The sequence below is a fragment of the Macrotis lagotis genome, chromosome 2 (assembly GCF_037893015.1).
Source record: "Macrotis lagotis isolate mMagLag1 chromosome 2, bilby.v1.9.chrom.fasta, whole genome shotgun sequence".
Classification (NCBI taxonomy): Eukaryota; Metazoa; Chordata; class Mammalia; order Peramelemorphia; family Peramelidae; genus Macrotis; species Macrotis lagotis.
Window position 1 is genome coordinate 203220155 of NC_133659.1, and position 19902 is coordinate 203240056.

The 19902-nt window shown below is 37.0% G+C and overlaps 1 protein-coding gene across 5 annotated transcripts in view; it reads left to right on the forward strand.

The window, feature by feature from the left end:
• Nucleotides 1-19902, forward strand: part of RNF157 (ring finger protein 157) — a 159261-nt gene that overhangs the window by 67607 nt on the left and 71752 nt on the right. The gene's annotated exons all lie outside the window — the stretch shown is intronic.

Genomic DNA, 19902 nt, shown 5'->3' on the forward strand with positions numbered 1-19902 from the left:
AGCCTAGATCTTTAAGAAATTTACCATGAAAGGGTGGCAGAAGGAACAATGGTCCATAAAACTAAGGAGTAAGAGTGTTAGGAGTAATGAGAATAAGTTCCTCCATTCAATCTAGGATTGCATAGGTAGACAGCCAGAAACCAGTGAGAGACCATCACTGTGGATGTGCCCAGAGGATCTCAGCCTTGGCTCAGCAACTTCCTTAAGGTATCCAACCAAGGAGACAGAGAGGAGGCAGGAGTGCTTGGGCATTGGGTACAAACTTTGGGACTTTTTTTTTTTAGATTTTTGTAAGGCAAATGGGGTTAAGTGGCTTGCCCAAGGCCACACAGCTAGGTAATTATTAAGTGTCTGAGACCAGATTTGAACCCAGGTACTCCTGACTCCAGGGCCGGGGCTTTATCCACTGCGTCACCTAGCCGCCCCAAATTTCGGAACTTTCTTGGGAGTCTGAGACCACGGCAAGTGACAAAGTCAGATCTTAGTCAGTAGTTGCTCAGGGAAACAAAGATGGGGCAGTGGTTCTGAGGCAGTCTATAACAGGGGCTCCTCAAAGAGGCCCAAAATTAATGCTATCTTTGATATTTTCCCCATGGGATCAAGAAGATGAAGGGAAGAGTTGGGAAGTCTGAAACCATCACCATTTCTGATATTTGATCAGATCCACAACAGGGAAAAGAATGAAGTATGAGAGCCATGGTTCAGAGAGGTGGTACTCACATGGTCCATTGAGTTTTAATTCCTGGCAAAATACCAGACCATAAGGGATGAGGGGGGGTGGGGAGGAGGAGAAAGGAAGAAATAAATATTCATTAAGCACCTAGTATATATGTGCTAAGTACTTTACAAATATTCTTTCATTTGATCCTCACAACAACCCTGGGAGGCAGAGATAAAGCTGAATGAGCAAGCTGAAACCCATTGAAGTTAAACAACCTGTTTGACTTCCAAGTTATTTGGAGCAGAACTCCTGGATCAAAGAAGAGCTGGGGCCCAAATCCTACATGATTTTCCTTGGTCTTTGTTTAAACTCCATGATTCTTTCTCTGGTTACAGATGGTATTCTTTGATGCAGGTACTCTAAAACTGTCCCTGATTTTTGCCTTGATGGAATGAGCAAGTCCATTAAGGTTGATCATCACTCCCCATGTTGCTGTTAGGGTGTACAATGTTCTTCTGGTTTTGCTCATCCCACCCAACATCAATTCATTCAAGTCTTTCCAGGCTTCTCTGAAATCCCATCCCTCTTGGTTTCTAATAGAACAATAGCCTACATATACCACAGTTTATTCAACCATTCCCCAATTGATGGACATTCACTTGATTTATAATTCTGTGCCACCACAAACAGAGCTAGTGATGTTTTTCCTTTTTTCATGATCTCTTCAGGGTTTAGACCCATTAGAGGTATTGCTGGATCAAAGGGTATGCACATTTTTATTGCCTTTTGGGCATAATTCCAGATTGCTCTCCAGAAAGGTTGGATGAGTTCACAGCTCCTCCAACAATGTATTAGTGTCCCAGATTTCCCACATTCCTTCCAACATTGATCATTGCCTTTTCTGGTCATATTGGCCAGTCAGTCTGAGAGGTATGAGTTGGTACCTCAGAGATGCTTTAATTTGCATTTCTCTGATCAGTAATGATTTAGAGCAATTTTTCATATGACTATGGATCACTTTGATTTCCTCATCTGTAAATTGCCTCTGCCCTATCCTTTGATCATTTGGGGAATGGCTTGTTGTTGTTTTTTTTTTAATTTGATTCAGTTCTCTATATATTTTAAAAATGAGTCCTTTATGAGAAATACTAGTTGTAAAAATTATTTCCCAATTTTCTACATTTATTTTGACCTTGGTTACAGTGGTTTTGCTTGTGCAAAAGCTTTTTTAGGTTTGTTTTTTTTTTTAGGTTTTTTGCAAGGCAAATGGGGTGAAGTGGCTTGCCCAAGGCCACACCGCTAGATAATTATTAAGTGTTTGAGACCAGATTTGAACCCAGGTACTCCTGACTCCAAGGCCGGTGCTTTATCCACTATGCCACCTAGCCGCCCCAATGCAAAAGCTTTTTAATTTAATGTAATCAAAATTATCTAGTTTGTTTTTAATAATATTCTCCATCTCTTCATTGGTCATGTACTGCTTCCCTTTCCATAGATCTTCCAGGTAAACTATTCCTTAATCTCCTAGTTTTCTTACAATATTGCCTTTCATGTCTAAATCTTGTACTCATTTTGATCTTATCTTGGTATAGGGTGTGAGATGTTGGTCTAATCCAAGTTTCTTCCATACTAACTTCCAAGAATATTAAAAAAAGATATGATGGATGTCTGGAAATTAATGAATGGGAATAGTTGCATTCCAAGAATGCAGTAGTATTTGTGCAAAAATTGTGTTAGAGCAGATAAAACCCCATAAATATATGAGATAAAGCAGAAATAGTCAATACTTCTTTTACTGCAGTACAAAAAATATTATAATTAACAAAAGATCTTTGTTTAATTGGAATTAATTGGAAATTAAGTAATTTAATCCTAAGGAATTGCTGAGGAAAAATAATAGGAATAATAGATTTTTTCATCTTCTTTAATAAAATTAGTGGGATAAATACCAAATTAGGGGGATAAATAGCCAAAGCTATCCTTTGCAGTAAATTTTGTATCCCCAAATACTTTTATCAGCAAAAGAAGAGAGAGAGAGAGAGAGAGAAAACAAGAACAAATTAGTGAGTTGGGCACACACACACACACACACACAAAAACAAAACTAGAAAAGCAACTGATCAAACAACAAAAACTAAGTACCAAAATATATTTCTTTTTTCAATTTAATATTTCATTTTTCTCCAATTACATGTTAAAACAATTTCTAACATTCTTTTTTTATGTTTTTTGAGTTTTAAGTTCTTTCCCTCCTTCCCTTCTTCCTCCTCTCTCAAGCAATTTGATATAGGTTATATGTGCAGTCATGCAAAACATTTCCATGTTGTCATATTGTGAAAGATAACAGATTAAAAAACCTTACAAAAAATAAAATAAAGAAAAAGTATGTTTTGACTACTTTCAGACTCCATCAATTCTTTATCTGGTGATGAATAGCATTTTTCATTATAAATCCTTCAAAATTATTTTGGGTCATTGTATTGTTGAGAATAGTTAAGTTATTCCCTGTTGATCATTATACAAACTGCTATACAATATTCTCCTGGCTCTGCTATTTCACTCTACATCAGGTCATGAAAGTCTTTACAAATTTTCTGAGAGCATTCAGGTAATCATTTCGTGTGGCCCAATCATATTTCTTTACAATAACATATAACTTCTTCAGTCATTTCCCAGTTGTTGGACATTCCCTCAATTTCTGATTCTTTGAAAAGCTGCTATAAATATTTTTCCAAAGTAAAATTTTTAATTTAAAGGCATTGGAATAAACATACCAATTTTAATATAGTAAATAGCATTTCTTCCAGACAAAAACCTACATTATCTGTAATGGAGAAATGCTTTTTCAGTATGATTAGGGATTAGGGAGAATGCAAGACTATCCATTGTCACCACTATTATTTGATATTATTCTGTAAAATACAAATTATAGTAATAAGAAAAGAAGAAGAAATTGAGTGAATTAGCATAGGCAAAAAGGAAACAAAATTATCATTTTCATAGATATTATTTAGTTGGTCAGTCATATCCAAATCTTTGTGATGGACCATTCTATACAGTTTTGGCACAGATGTTGGAGTGATTTACCATTTCTTTTTCCAGTGAATTATGGCACACAGGGTTAAATAACTTGCCCAGAGACACAAGCAATCTGAGTCTAAATTTGAACCCAAATCTTCTTATTCCAGACCAGGCACTCTATCCACTGAGCCATCTCATTTGGAAGATTAGGTGAAACAATAACTTCTAAGTTATATATCTATATATATATATTATATATAAGCCTGATGGGTAGGTGGTACAGTGGATAGAGCATATGACCTGAAGTCAGGTAGACTTGAATTCAAGTCCAGTCTCAGTCACTTGTAACTGTGTGACCCTGAGCAAGTCATCTGTAAAATGAGAAGGAAATGCCAAACCACTCCAGTCTCTTTGCCAAGAAAATCTCAAATCGGGCCACAGCTGAAACTACTACACAACAATTACGAAATATAAGTCTATAAAATTTATCAGTCTTTCTGTTATCAACAAAACCCAGCAGGAAAAGAGAAAGAAATTCCATTAGGAATGTCTATGGAATATAAAAAGATCTGGAAGTCTACTAAGAAAAATGGGAAAATAAATAAAATCTTTCTTTTATAAACAAAAAAGACATGGGAATTATGGTAATACAACTACAAAATACTTTTCACAAAAATTATGACAGACTTAGAGAAATATAAGTTGATCATGTTTGAATTAGCCCAATCTGATAAAAATCACATTACCATATATATTAATTTATGGTCAATGCCATGCCAATCAAACTACCAAAGGATTATTTTATAGAATTAGGAAAAAAAAACTTCATCTGGAAGACCAAAAGTCCTTCAAAAATATCAAAGGGGAAACAATGCAAAATAGAAAGAAATTAGGAATGAAGAAGTATTCCAGATCCCAAACAGTAATACAAAGCAGTAATCATCAAAATTAGTGCATTTAGAATTAGAGGGAAATCAGTTAACTGGGGGGGGGGGACCTTTGTAGCAGACTTCCCTGATAAAGTTCTAATATCTAAGACATATAGAAATCAGATACAAATATATAAAAAAGGATATGAATAATAAATCAAGTCAAGCTGAAAGAATGACTGTGCCCTTTAAGATAATAGAATTTTTTAACAGAAAGATGGATAGGATGGGATGGGGGGGGAGATGATGAGCTTTATTTCAGACATATTGAGTTTAAGAAACATCAGTTTAAAGTTGGCAAGTGATAAGATCAGATTGGAGGTATAGGTTTGGGAGTAATATGCATAGAAATGCTAATTAAATTCACAGGATCTGATGAAAGTACCAAGTGAGATCATAGAGAAAAAATAAAGAGGAACTAGGACAATTTGGTGGATAGCCACAGTTAGTCAGAAAAAGTAGGAATTAGATAGATGGGAGGAAAACCAAAGAGAGAACCTATCATGAAAACTCAAGGAAGAGAAATGTTCAAGAGGAAAAAGATGGTCAGCAAAGTGATATAAATCACACATGTGCAGTCAGGTGTACAGTAGATGGAGTACCAAGCCTGAAGTCAGGAAGACCTTATATACTTCCTAGCTGGGTGACTCGAGGCAAGTCACTTCACCCAGATTTCCTCAGTTTCCTCATTTCTAAAATGAGCTGGAGAAGAAAACGACAAACTACTTCAATATCTTTGCCAAGAAAGCCCCATATGGGTCATGAAAAGTTGAATACACCTGAAAGGACTGATATCTGCCACTATGTGAAGAAAGAAATCATTAATAAAAAGAGAAAATTAAAATATCTCTGAGGTTCTACCTTGACACCTCTCAGATAAACAAAGATAAAAATTAGAATTGTTAGAGGGACTATAGTCTCCTCTAGAGGAGAGGCAACAAATTGATCTGGTCATTCCAAAAATCAATTTGGAACCATACTTTTTTTTTTTTTTAAGTTTTTGCAAGGCACTGGGGTTAAGTGGCTTGCCCAAGGCCACACAACGAGGTAATTATTAAGTGTCTGAAGCCGGGTTTGAACTCAGGTACTCCTGACTCCAAGGCCAGTGTTCTATCCACTGCGCCACCTAGCCACCTCTGGAACCATACTTCTAAAAGTCACTAAATTGTGCATACTCTTTGGCCTGGAGACACCGCTACCAGGTATAAACAGGAGCATGTTGATAGAAGTTTAACAACTGACTCAAAAAAATCCTTGCCACACTTTAAGTTTTATCTACATTGTTAATTTTCTCCCTTTCATCTAGACAAGAAATAAATCAAACCTTGATTTATTGCATTTGCCAATTTCTGAGGTTTAAGTGTTGATAATGAAAATTTATCTTTTAGATACATTCCCGAATAACTTTTCTGGGTCCCATTTTATTGTTCTGCAGTAATTGGCATTCAAGGCCTGGTATCCCACAAACCAAATATGAATAAATGAATGAATGAAAGGCATTTGCTAAGTGCCAAACACTATGCTATGCACTGGAACTATGATACAAAAGCAACATAATCCCTTGTTCTCAAGAAATTCACATTCTAATAAAGGGAGATATGAAGTAGGATAGAGCTATAGGGCAGATGGAAGGGTACAATTCAGTATGTTTGGCTTGCAGAAGAAAAAGAGAAGCAAATTTTGGCTCAGTATAAGGAAAATTTTCCTAATGGTTAAAACTCTCCCAAACAGAAATGGGCTGCCTCAGTGAGTATTGCATCCTACATCCTTAGAGAGCTTCAGGCAAAGTATCTAGATGACAAGGGATTCCTATTCAGGTAGGATTAGCTGAACTCTGAGGACCCTTCTAACTCTGAGATTCTGTGAGACTGAAGTTGAAGGACATTCCAACTGTAGAGTTAGGGTCAGGATACAGAAGAGAAAATTGTCAGAGCTTATAAAATAGTCTGGCTGTTGTTGAGTGAAGTTTGTGATAAGGTAGATTGGCAGCAGATTCATTAGTGCCTTGAAAGCCATAGAAGAATTTGTTTTTTATCCCTCTGCAGAGGGGAAGAAAGAAAAGGAAAGTGCCTTTTGAGCAGGAGAGTGATTTGATAAATGTAATACTACTACTACTACTACTTACTACTACTACTACTACTACTACTAATAATAATAATAATAATATAGTTTGCAAAGTTCTTTACACACATTAACTTATTTGACCCTCACCACACCTTGTGTAGGAGGTCCTAATTATGCTGTTTTTTTTGATGTTGGGAAAACTGGCATCACACAAGTCAATGAATGAATGAATGAATGAAAGAATGAAAGTATTTATTAGAAGTTAAGTAACTTGCCTAGGGTCACACAGCTAGTAAATATCTGATGAAGAGTTAGAAGGAGCTCAAGTGTTCCTACTTCTAGCTTCCTAACTTTCTCCACCATACCACCTAGTTGCCTTAGGAAGTTAGCTGTTTTAGATTAATTTGTTCTCAATGTTCTACCTTAAGGTTTTTTTATTTTCTAAATTTTCCTTTTTATCTATTGTTCTCTTTCTTTCTTCTTGAAACTTATTGCAGTTATATCAATTTCAGAATACTTAATGCTTTTGAAATGCCCCAGCTAATTTAAATCAACAAAATGAGCCCAGCACAATACTCAGTGTTTTTTGTTTTTTGTTTTTTTTTAGGTTTTTAAGCAAGGCAAATGGGGTTAAGTGGCTTGCCCAAGGCCACACAGCTAGGTAATTATGAAGTGTCTGAGGCCATATTTGAACCCAGGTACTCCTGACTTCAGGGCCGGTGCTTTATCCACTGCACCCCCTAGCCACTCCTACTCAGTGTCTTTTGCTCTTTTTCTTCCAACAGATTTAACATTTACTTGAGTCCCCTGAATTGTAATCCTTCAAATCTATTCTGTTCATTTTATGTAAAGACTACTTTAAAACAAGTAAATTATACAGTTATAATCATAGTTTTAGAACTGAGAAGGTCCTTCAATTACATATGAAGAAATTGAGCCCCAGAGAGCTGACATGATTTTTACCAGTCAGACAGATAGATGGTAAGTAGTTATGAGAGCATATTTGAACCCAAGTCCTTGGACTTCAAATAATCCTTCTATTGCACCATAGTTAAGCTTGGGGTTTATGCAACTATTATGCCATTTTCCTTGAACTTTGTACCAGTCTGCAAAATTTATTGACCTGGCATTTATTTTCATATCCCATTTTGTAAATAAACAAGGCCATTTTGTACTTGGGAGTCAAGAAGACTTTAGTTCAAACCTAACCTTAGACATTTGCTGTGTGACCCTGGGCAAGTGACTTGACTTCTGTTTGTTTCAGTTTTTTTCACTATCATTTGGAGATAATAATAGCATCTGTCTCCCAGTATTGTTAGAATAAAATGAGATAGTAATTATAAAGTGTTAAGCATGGTGCCTGGTACACAATAAATGTTATACAAATCTTATCTCTTATTAGCAGTTCTTATTGTTGGAGCATTGGACAGCCTTAACCTTAAATTTGAGACTAGTCTAAACATTGGATTATTTTTCTTGTTTATAAATAAATATTTATTATTATTATTATTATTATGTTTTTGCAAGGCATTGGGGATAAGTGGCTTGCCCAAGGTCATACACGTAATTATTAAGTGTCTGAGGCTGGATTTGAACTCAGGTTCTCCTGACTCCAGGGCTGGTGCTCTAGCCACTGTGCCACCTAGCTGCTCAGTACTTCTTTATTTTGAATCTATGAACTTCTGAATGTGGGGACTCCCCTCCAGCATTTCAGATTGCAAACCATCTCTACCCCTTCATTCCTGTGCAAAATCTGTCTTTTTCCTGTTATTAATCCTGCAACATTCTTGGCGGCATAAATAGCAATAGAGTGTGTGACCATTAGTTATACTTCATTCTCTACTGGATAAGCCCAACTCTTTTTCTGTTTATGCATCTCTGATGATATCTGGGAACTGTTTCTGCATAAATCTTAGTATTGTATTGCAGTTTGTTTGGGCTTACCATGTATCTTTGTATAATGAATAGAGTGATGGGGTCAGAAAGTCCTCAGTTTGAAACTTGTCTCAGTGTGACCCTGGGCAAGTACTTAGCCTCCCTCAGCCTCAGTTTCCTCATCAACAAAATGAGAATAATAAGAGCACAAAACTCATAATGTTGTTTTAAAGATTAAATGAATTCAAGTCTTCCTAACTCCAGGGTCGGTGCTCTATCCACTGCACCATATAGCTGCCCCTGTAAAGATTTAATGAGAGAAAGTATATAAAATACTTAAAGAGCTTTATAAATGTCAACTAGTTAGTTTCTTTCTTTAGAGACTCATGTTCTATTACTTATAGCCATATAGTTTCAGAGGAGGGGTGTTTAAAGCTGAAGGTGGGGTCAAGATAGTGTACTTCCCAAGTTCTCCCAGTAATCCCTTCTGATAACTTCTTAAACGTATATTAAATCAGGGGTGGCTAAGTGGATAGAGCACTGGCCCCTGGAGTTAGGAGGACCTGAGTTCAAATACAGCCTCAAACACTTAATAATTGCCTAGCAGTGTGACCTTGGGCAAGTCACACAAAAAAAAGAGTGTACATCATGACTGGCAAAAAGTCACTTTTCTAGTCCAGTTCAAGCCCAGTTCAACTTAGAAGAACAGAGAAGTCTTGTAGTACTTAGGGTAAGGGGTAACTGAGAGTGCAACATGGTGGAAACTACAACAGTGTTACTGTGGGAGAGCTTAGTGTCCAGAAAGGGTAAGGGGATTGAATACCTAGTCAGAAAGAGCTTATGAGTTCTCCAGTGCTAGCACTCAACATAGGACTATATGCCATTTAGCAACTCCATTGCCCATTACTCAGTTCAGGTTGCATTTCCAGGACAGAAGGCAGTTGAGGTTGCAAGAGAGAAAGGGCCCTACTTGAGTAAGGACTTGAATGCATACAGGAGATCAGTAGTCTCCCCAAATCACACTATCTTGGAAATATCAAAAATTTAGAGGACTCAAATCCTAGCTGTGAAAACAGTAGGACATAAAGCCCTGGTACCAGGGTGAGCAGAGCACAATTCTATTAATATAAATTCCAAAGTAAAAGAAAATAGACTGGGAAAAACAAACAACAAAAAAGAACTTGACTATAAAAAGTTACTATTATAGTGATGGGGAAGCTCAAGACACAAATTCTTTGGTGGGGGAGGAGGGAGGTACTTCCTTGGCTCCTAAAAGAGCCAAAGAAAACCATTTTTATAAAAGAATAGGAACCTATTTTAAAAAATCAAATAAAAATGATAGTGGAAAAATTGGGAAAAGAAATGAGAGCAAGGCAAGAAAATTATGAAAAGAGAGTTAATAGCTTAGTAAACAAAATCATTCAAATGGTAAAAGAGGTACTAAACCCCATTGAAGTAAATAACTCCTTAAAAAATCAGAATTGGTCAAGTGGAAACTAATAAATTCACAAAGCATCAAGAAACAATAAAACAGTCATAAGAATGAAAAAAACCAGAAGAAAATGTGAACTTTCTCATAGTAAAAACAACTGATTAGAAAATAGTTGGAGGGGCAGCTAGGTGACGCAGTGGATAGAACACCGGCCCTGGAGTCAGGAGTACCTGGGTTCAAATCTGGCTTCAGACACTTAATAATTACCTAGCTGTGTGGCCTTGTGCAAGCCACTTAATCCCATTGCCTTGCAAAAAAAAAAAAAACCCTGCAAAAAAAAACCCTACAAAGAAAAGAAAATTAGTTGGAGGAGAAATAACTTAAAAATTACTGAACATCTAAAAGCCATGATAAGAAAAAAAAGGTAAGAGTAGAAAGTCAGAGATAACCTTGAGGCTGCAAACATGAATGAATTGAAGATTAGTAATAGGATACCTTAAACAAAAATTGTTGCTGTTTGTCCTTCATTCTTTTTTTTTTAGGATTTTGCAAGCCAAACGGGGTTAAGTGGCTTGCCCAAGGCCACACAGCTAGGTAATTATTAAGTGTCTGAGACTGGATTTGAACCCAGGTACTCCTGACTCCAGGGCCGGTGCTTTATCCACTGCGTCACCTAGCCGCCCCCCTTGTTCTTCATTCTTGAGGAAGACCGTAACATCAGGGAAGTGAAGCTATGACATAGAAGTGAATTGGATGTGAGTGAGGGAGTGCTGTGCTAAATCACCAGCCTTTCTCCTTTGGAGTCATCTGGGTTCGGTGTCCAGATTTGAATCAGGACCCCTGGAGATGGCCCTGGGTTAAGTGACTTGGCCGGGGTCACCAACTAGTTAGTGTCAAGTGTCTGAGATGGGACTTGAAATCAAAGCTTTCTGACTCCAGGGCCAGTGCTCTATCCTCTATGTTGAAGTGAAGTTTGGAAGGGGGAAAAGTCTGAGGGGAAAGATTAACAGATTCTGTTTTGGAAATGTTGATTTTCAGCAACCCAGTTTGAAATATCCAGTAGGCCATTGAGAATACAGGATTAAAGTTCAGAGGTATAACATAAGTTGTTTGGCCAGGATGTGAATATGAATTTCCCCTAGTCACAGTTGTCTATCTTGACCATATGTGAAGTCCAAATATGGGATTTGGATGTAACCATAGTTACACAACACTGTTTAATCTTATGATACTTACGTAACCCTCAAAGTTGGCCTGATGCCTGCTTTGTTTTATGCCCCTATTAAGGCCCAGGGGGCAGACCTTGTAGAAGGGGGAGAAGCAGACTTGGGACTAGTGGACTAGAGGTTAGCGTTCATGCGAATTGATTTATATGTGGACTTGACCCTGTAGCCTCCTGCTGCCAAGGCTGCACAATAAAACAGTAATAAATCTCCTCCTAGACAGCATTCCTTTGGTTTCTCTGAATTAAAGAACCAGCAGGTTGGAGAAGAGGTGAAAAAAACCTCCAGAGCTCCTGCCCGACAATTAGTGGACTCGAGTGGCCCAGCTCTACTGCACTACAAGAGGAAAGACTGGGACTGGAAGATAATGATGGGAGTGATCAGTGTAGAGATGTTAAAAGTGAGTGTGTAGAGAGAGAATAGGGGCAGAACCTTAGAGAACACCTCTCATTGCATCATGTTTTGGATGGTGAACCAACAAAGGAGACAAAAGAAAGTGATTAGACAGGTGGTAGCTGGAAAATTAGGGAAGAGTAACTTCAAGAAAATCCAAAGAGGATGGAGTTCAAAGGAGAAGAGAATGGCCAACAGTGTCAAATATGGCAGATTGTTATGGACCAGGACTAAAAAGATCATCAGATTTGACAAGAAATCATTGGTAACTTTAGAGAAACTAGCTTCAGTCAAGTTGGAAGCCAGATGGCAAAGGGTTCAGGAATGTGTGTGTGTGTGTGTGTGTGTGTGTTATATATATGTAATACACACATATTTCATACACATATACATATACATAATGTATATATGTAATATGTACACATATGTGCATGTATACATAATACATACATGTATGTAATATAATGTGCTTATATATATATATGATGGTTATCTTCAGGGAATAATAGTGTCTGGTGAAAGGTTTGGTTTTTTTTTAAAGGATGGGGAAAGATGAGTGTGTCTGAAATGATAAAACCAGTAGATTGGAAAAGGTTAAAAGTTCAAAAGGTGGGAGTTTGTAGAGGAGTTTGTAATCAGCTGTAGGATACAGGAGGTGATAGAATTAAGGGCACATGAAGAGAGGTTGATCTTGACAAGGAGAAGACCACTAAATTATCTGAGGCCAGGGAAAAGCAGGAGAAAGTAGGGAATGATGTAAAGGGAATTTAAAACGAAGAGAAGGGAATAAGAAGAACTGTTTTCAATAAGGGTCAATCTCCTTCAGTGAGAAATGGGTGGGTAGGTATGGGACCTTGACAAAGAAGAAGTTTATAAAAGCTTTTCTAGAGAGAATTAAAAGGAATGATTAAGAAAGATTAAAAGTATTGCCTTTCTGTAGTGAAGATTCAGTCAAAATCGAACAACATAAATCCAGCTCCAGGTATTTACTAGCTATGTGTACTTGGGCAAGCCACTTGTAAATCAAATATGGTCCTGCCAATTGTTGGTTGACAATCTGTCGTGTTGACTGCAAGTAGTCCAGGAGATTTTAGCTTCAGATAAATCCTGCCAGGTACATCAGTTATAAGGTAGGAGCTCTGGAGGTTTTTCTTCTCTTCTGGGGTCTGCTTTACTGGGTGCAGAGAGACCAAAGGAATGCTGAGAAGGCTTGGGGAAATTTATTTTATTGTACAGCCTTGGCAGCAGAAGCTGCAGGGTCAAATCCACATATAAATTTGTCTAAATAGCCCAAGCTCCTGTTCCTCCTTTTCCCCTTGTCTAGTACACTCCATGTCCACTGTCTGACATTGCCTGTTTCATGTCACAAGCTGGCATGGCTCAGCCACTCCACTTGGTCTGCCCCCTAGCCTGGACATTTATAGGGGCCTAGAATAAAGATTCACATGAGAATCATCAAGCATAAACAACTTCTGTAACAGTAATTGCTTCCATGCCCAAATAAGGACTCTATGTCTGGCATTGCATCACATCTGGGACAAACAGTTCACCCCACACCACTTAACCTCTACCTTAGTTTCCTTAACTGTAAAATGTGAGTAATGAGAACTCCTACCTTGCAGGGTTGCTGTGAGAATCAAATGAGACCGCATTTGTAAAGCATATGTAACACAGGGCCTGGCTCATAGTAGGTGTTCCATCAATGTTTATTCCCTTTTCTTTCTTCCTCCTATGTGTGGTGGCTGACTGCCTTCCTCTTGGTTATGGAAAGGTGAGGAGGAACAAAGGAAACAGATAGTGGGTATGATCCTAGACTGAAATTTTGCAAGAGTTGAACAGCAATAGAACAGGAGGCAAAGGATTAGAAAGTAAAAGACAATGCTGATTTGAACTGGCTAACCATAGAGGCATAATTTGAAGGAGAAGGAAGTGAATGAAGTCTGGTAGAGGTACTTTCTCTAATAGAGAAAGTACTGTGGAATACAATAATTGGAAGTCTTGAAGAATGGCTCTAGGAAAAGTAAAACTTAGGGAGAGATGGAATGAAAAGAATTTATGGTTAGACAGAAATAATCAATTTTTTTTTATTAAAATAAGTAGAAAGAATGTTTGTGGGTAATAGTGAGATCCAATATGTGAATGACCATCCCTGTGTATGACTGAGGTGAAGTAAAGGAGTAAGCTGTGGGATTTAAAAACCTGAGTAATTGGAAAGGTAAGGAGCTTGAGGGACAGTATCATCATGACTGTTGAGGTGTCTCAGAATGAAGGCAGGAGTTGGGGAAAAGAGGAAGACACTGAGCCAAGTGCTGAACTCCTTAAATAAAGAGGGAGATTGATTAGAGAGCTGATATCAAACAGACACCATAATCGGGATATGGGTAAATCATTGGGAATAGATTAATTGTTTTGCAGAAATGAGAGGCTATCATGAAAACGAAAGTTATTTATATACAGAATCCCAATTGCATTACTGCTAAATTAATTTATATTGTTAAATAATTAGACTACTAGTGTGGAGTTGTGTTTTTGTACCTTACTCTCTTTTCCAAATGTGATGGGGATACTTGTGGGTTTCTTGAAAGCAATTGAAGAGGTGGACTGTTTTTCATACTGCTTCCAACATTTAGTGTCAGTTGACCTCTAAATAAGTGATTTGTGATAAAATAATCACTGTGCCCAGTGGAGAAAGAATCAGCATAAACTTAGAGGTATATTGAAGGATTTTCTTTGTAGCCAGTGGAGATGTGATTTTCTTCAGATTTTCTTGAATTGAGTCTCTACCAGTTTTTCTGAGTTTGCAAAGGTTTGTGATCAATAGAAAATAAAAGGGATGGGAGAAGAGAAAGGACAATAGCTTCCTGAAAAGTTAGTGGAGATGAGGGAGATAGTAACTCCTAAGTGTCTCAGACAAGAGTTTCAGGTCAGGAGTAGCCCAAGAATCCCACTTCTGATATATTAGATAGGTTACATTTTTTCCAGTTTTCAGAGATTCTAAGATAGTGATTGACTGAATAGATCAGGGGTTCATCTTTCCTATCTCAGCTTAGGATAGAAAATCCATGACCTACAAGAACTAGGGTATTTACAAAGAAACTTGAACTGAGTGAGCATTGTCATAATTTTGGAAACAGGAAGACTTCTTCCCAGCAATTAAGAGATAAAAGTCAGTAGGAAAGTTGCCTAGATGAATGGACAATAGTTACAAGAAGCTTTTCCATGGCTGATGCCTTAAACTTCCTTTTCTAGGGAGAACAATAGCCCCTTCATTAAGGCAAGGGTTCCCTAGATAGATATACATACATACATCATATATACATACACAGATACACATGCATATGCACTCATATATATGTGAAAATATACACACACAAACATATTTGAAATAGTTCTTGAAGAAGAACACAACATCAGAGAGGTAATGAGTGAGACTGTGCTAAGTCACCAACCTGACTTTCTTCTCTAGAACCATCTGGCTGTAGTCACCAGATATGAAACGGGATGACTGGAGATGGTCGTCAATGGGAGACAATTGATGTTAAGTAACTTGCCCAAGGTCACACAGCTAAGTAAGTGTCAAGTGTCTGGAGCCAGACTTGAACTTAGGTCCTCCTGCCTCCAGGCCCAGTGTTCTATACACTGTGCTACTTAGTTTCCCACCAGTGGTGTATAAGAAGCTTATTAAAAGAGGTATGGGAATATTTGAGAAATCACTGTTAATTAATATTAAATTCTTATTTTAAACAATTTCTTATGTGCATATTATTGTAAACTCTAGAACTTAGTTTCTTTTATATAGAATCAGGTTATGGGAAAGTTTACTTAAAAGCTCATGGCTGTGGAGACTGAAAAAGTTGGGAACAGTTACTTTAAGAAATTGAAGCTTCCTTCCCTCTTGGATTTTATAAATAAATACTGGTCAAGATAGAAGAGAAGGAAAAATTTTCATGAGTGTTTGCAAGGATATTAAGGAGAAGAAGGCTTTCCCCAGAAGAATAGTTTACCAACTCCTGTACCATACAGCAAGCCAATAATTTTATTTTTCTTTATGAAAGAAAGTTGACATTTGCAATTACAAAAATCTAAAGAGCAAATTCCTTCTTATTTGCATTCATCCTCTGCTACAAGCTGCCCTTTGAGGAAGACTTTTTGGTTCCTCTTCCCTCCTACCCCTGTGTTTCTTTTTTGCCAATAAGGGTAAATGTGGTCAAGCCCTCCTCCCATATCCCATCCAAGTATCAGTTAGAACATGTCCTCAAATATGGGTTATGAGATATGAGTAAATAGTCTCATGTGAAGACTGGAATATAATATCTTGGAGTATCTCTTCAGTGAATTTACTTGGCTGTGTAATTCCACTCTATTGAACCAGGGCCTGGACTATACCCTTCCTCAACCTTGTACTTGTTTGATAGAAAAAGTTGTGATTAAAAGTGAGTATCTGTCAGTGACTGTCATGCTGCAGGGATGGCAATGATGACAGATTTCATAGAGTATTGGGGCAAGATTGCCACATGGTCCCAGGGAAATCTGACCCAGGAAACATTTGGAGTAGATTTTGTAATAAATGTGCCTCTTGGCTCCAGACTCTTCTTATACCTATTGCCATTGAGTGATGCAGCCTGGAAAAGGTTACTTGACTGAGCTGTCCTGTCATTATGCTTTTAGTTTTTCATGAATAATATCAAAATTAGATAAATTTAGCCTGTCCTAAAAGCTAGCAGAAGGTATAGAATGAGGTGGATGATTGGGTGTGAAGGTCAAGACTTAGAAGTTTTATGATCCACTTATAGAAAGTGTCTGTAACCTGGGACAATCATTCTACTTCTCAAATTGCCCATTTGTAAAGCAGGGATAGCACTGGCTTTATAGGAATGTGAGACTTAATTCTTGGAAAGTGCCTTGAAATTATTGGATGAAAGAAACACAGAGAGATGTTGGCTGCTGACCATTAATATTCCAAGCCAGTCGTTCCTGCAGCTGCTGGCAGCTTTGAGTGGGTCATGCACCTGTTTGCAACTCAATCTTTTCACAGTTGCCACATAAGTGGTCAAAGTTTTCATTGCCAATAAAGTATCTCCTAATTTAAATGGCATCATAGCTATATCTAATGTTACCCCATAATTTTGGGTTGCTTTTGTCATGTCCTTTGGGATCCTTGGCTTGCAAATGGACATCAGAGAGTCTATGTTCCAAGAGTCCCAGTTTTTCATTATTGCTAATGCTATAGGTCATGAGGACAGGGAGCAGATTTATCTATAAATAATCCAAAAATCTTGAATAACTTTAAATCTTTCTGGGTGGCACAGGATCTCTTGCTGCCTTTTGCTTTTGATTTATTTAGATTATTTGTTATGTTGGTGTAAATTAATACTGAAGTTTATGGTTTCTTTAGGTTTAGTGGACTGAGAATTGACAGTGCCAGCTGCCTCCTTGGCCACATGTCTTTCATGATGAGGCATTCCAACCTTTCCCCTGGTCACAAAGGGAAAGCTGTTGAACTTGATGCTAGAACCTTCTGGCTTCCATTACCGGCTAAGGACCTTCTTCTATAACCAGGCACCATTAGCAATCTGTCCATCTTTTTATGCCCCTGGGTCAAGCTAGAGTAGTAGGTGATATTGCTAGTCACAATTAAGACAAACAGGGAAAAAATTGCTTTCTGAATACATTTGCTCTTGAAAAGTTGTATAAATTAAATCCGGTCTCAGACACTTAATAATTACCTAGCTGTGTGGCCTTGGGCAAGCCACTTAACCCCATTTGCCTTGCAAAAAAAAAAAAACTAAAAAAAAAGTTGTATAAATTAATTTTTTAAAAAAGAGAGAGTCATTCTGATTTGGAAGTTTGTTAAAAAATGATTATTCATGTACAACCTATATGAAATTGTTTGCTGCCATGGACATAGAGGAGGGAAGGGAAAGTGGTAGAAAAATGTGGAGATTAAAAGTTTGCAAAAGGATGAATATTGAAAACTATCTTTGTATGTAATTGAAAAATATTTTTTGAAAAAGAGGCTAAAGAAAAAAAGAGTCATTGTGTTCACATGTGAAATGGAGGAACTATTAATTAAAGAAACCTGTCAATGAATCCATTTGTAAATAGAGGTAGAGAGTAGTTTAACAGAAAGGCATCTTGGTCTGCCTTTTATGATGATAACTTTAAGTATTTTCTTTTTACTAGGTTCAGTGACTGATGTGACCCCTTAATAAAACCCCATATGGAAAAATCCAAACTTGTAAAACATAAAATAGGAGGCAAATGCTCAGACTTAAAAAGAGTATTGTGCTTTACAGAAGTTCCACTAGTTCTAGTTCAAGAACTATTGCTAGTTCTTTTTAAATATTAGCTCTCCTACTACATTACAATATGATTTGGATTATGCATATTGTATTTATGATCAACTTTTTACAGAACACAGCTGTTTTGTATATATGAGGTGCAATGTGTTGTTATGGATAAAGAGTGATCTAGTCAGGAAGGTTTGATTCATCCTGACTTTGTGACCCTGGACAAGGCACTTAACCTCTTAGTTCCCCAAACAATCCCTAAGGTAATGCTCTAAGTGGCAGAGCAAATGCCAGTCTGCATAGGTAGAAGCTCTTCACTGGGAGCTTTCTTTACTCATGATCATAAGTCTGATCTAAAAAGAAAAAAGTGATATCTGTAATCATTAGTATTTGGGGCACAGGGTGAAAGAAACTGTTTAGTTGCTGTAATGCAGATAACTTTTTTGGTCTTCATATTTAAAATTTAACTTCTTTATTTTGGGCTGTGCTTTTTTGAATATCCAGAAAAACCAGATTGGAGAGATATATAGTATTCCATTTATCTTATTTTTTGTCCTTTCCAAAGAAGAGGAAATAATCTTTAAATGATTTTCTCCTTGGAAAAGTGATTTCCTGACACTGCCAGAAATATGTATATAAATCCCAATTATATAAACAGAAACTCTTTCACAATAACCAGATAACAGCATATTTACATCATTATGTCTATAAATAGAAACTAAAAGCCTAAAGTGAAGAATCTGACTTTACAAGTTAGCACTTTTATTGAACTATTTTTTGATCCCTGAAATATCACTGAAAACGTGTTCATACATATATTTTTTAAGACTGGGTTTTCCTACTTCACCCAAATTGCAAGTGCAGTGACAACTCCTGAGTTTAATCCTACTACTGATGAAGATAGGGTATAGGGGACAGAGGGAGAGAGTTTTCACTTGCCTCATTTCTAATCCAATCAGATTTATGCTTCCTTAGTCAACCTAGTCTCTCTCTAGAGAGACTCTGGAGTCTAGTCTCACAGATCAATTTAGCTTACTGCAGCTTAGACCTGCAATAATTTAGATCACAGGTATGTTACCACCTTACCCAGCAACTGGACCACATTTCTCAAGGATTGATTTCTTTCACGATATGAGATACATAAAACATGATGCATTCTAGTTGGCACAAAATTCAATGCACCTTTGGACAATGAGGAACAAAAGGAATAGAATAGTTGTATCCTTATGAGATAAAATGTGGGGGGGGTGGGAGGGGAAATAAGGTTTTAATATTTGACATTAAATCTTAACAGGGATTTTTGAAATTATTTTATACTGAATATCACTAATCAGACTTATTTAGTATGGAATTCATTTATATAAAATCATTTTTCAGTCACTCCTCCTAATCACCTTAGGATTCTTTGTTTAGTTCATTGTCATTCATTTTTCTTCTTATGATTATAATTAGTTGTGCTTTTTTTGCTTTTTGCTTATTTCATAAAGGACTTTCTGATAATTATAATTTTCAAGTTTAACCTCAAATAAGAAAGAAAACACCCCTCCCTCTGTTCTTTATAGAGTTCAGAGAATAGAACATTTTACACCCTGTCACCTTCTATCATTGAAATGTTGGCTGGCTTTTCTGAACTGTTTTTTAACTTTTTTCCCCCTTTTAAACATTTTTTTTATTATTCTCTGGGGAGAAAAGTAAAAAAGGAATATGTTGGAGTATAGTTATTTTTGTAATTCTTTTTATATTTTGCCAAATTGCTTTTCCAAAAGAATGAACAGATTTGCATTTCCAAGCAATGAATGAGTCCTGCCAGCATTGAGTTGTTACTTTTAATTATTTTTTTTACCAGTTCAATAGGTATGAGATGGCACTTTAAAATTTGACTTTTTAAAAATTTATATTTGCTTCTGGGAATTTATTTGGATTTAGATATATGTATTAAGAATTGTTTTGGGGAGGCAGCTAGGTAGCGCAGTGAATAGAGCAACAGCCTTGGAGTCAGGGGTACCTGGGTTCA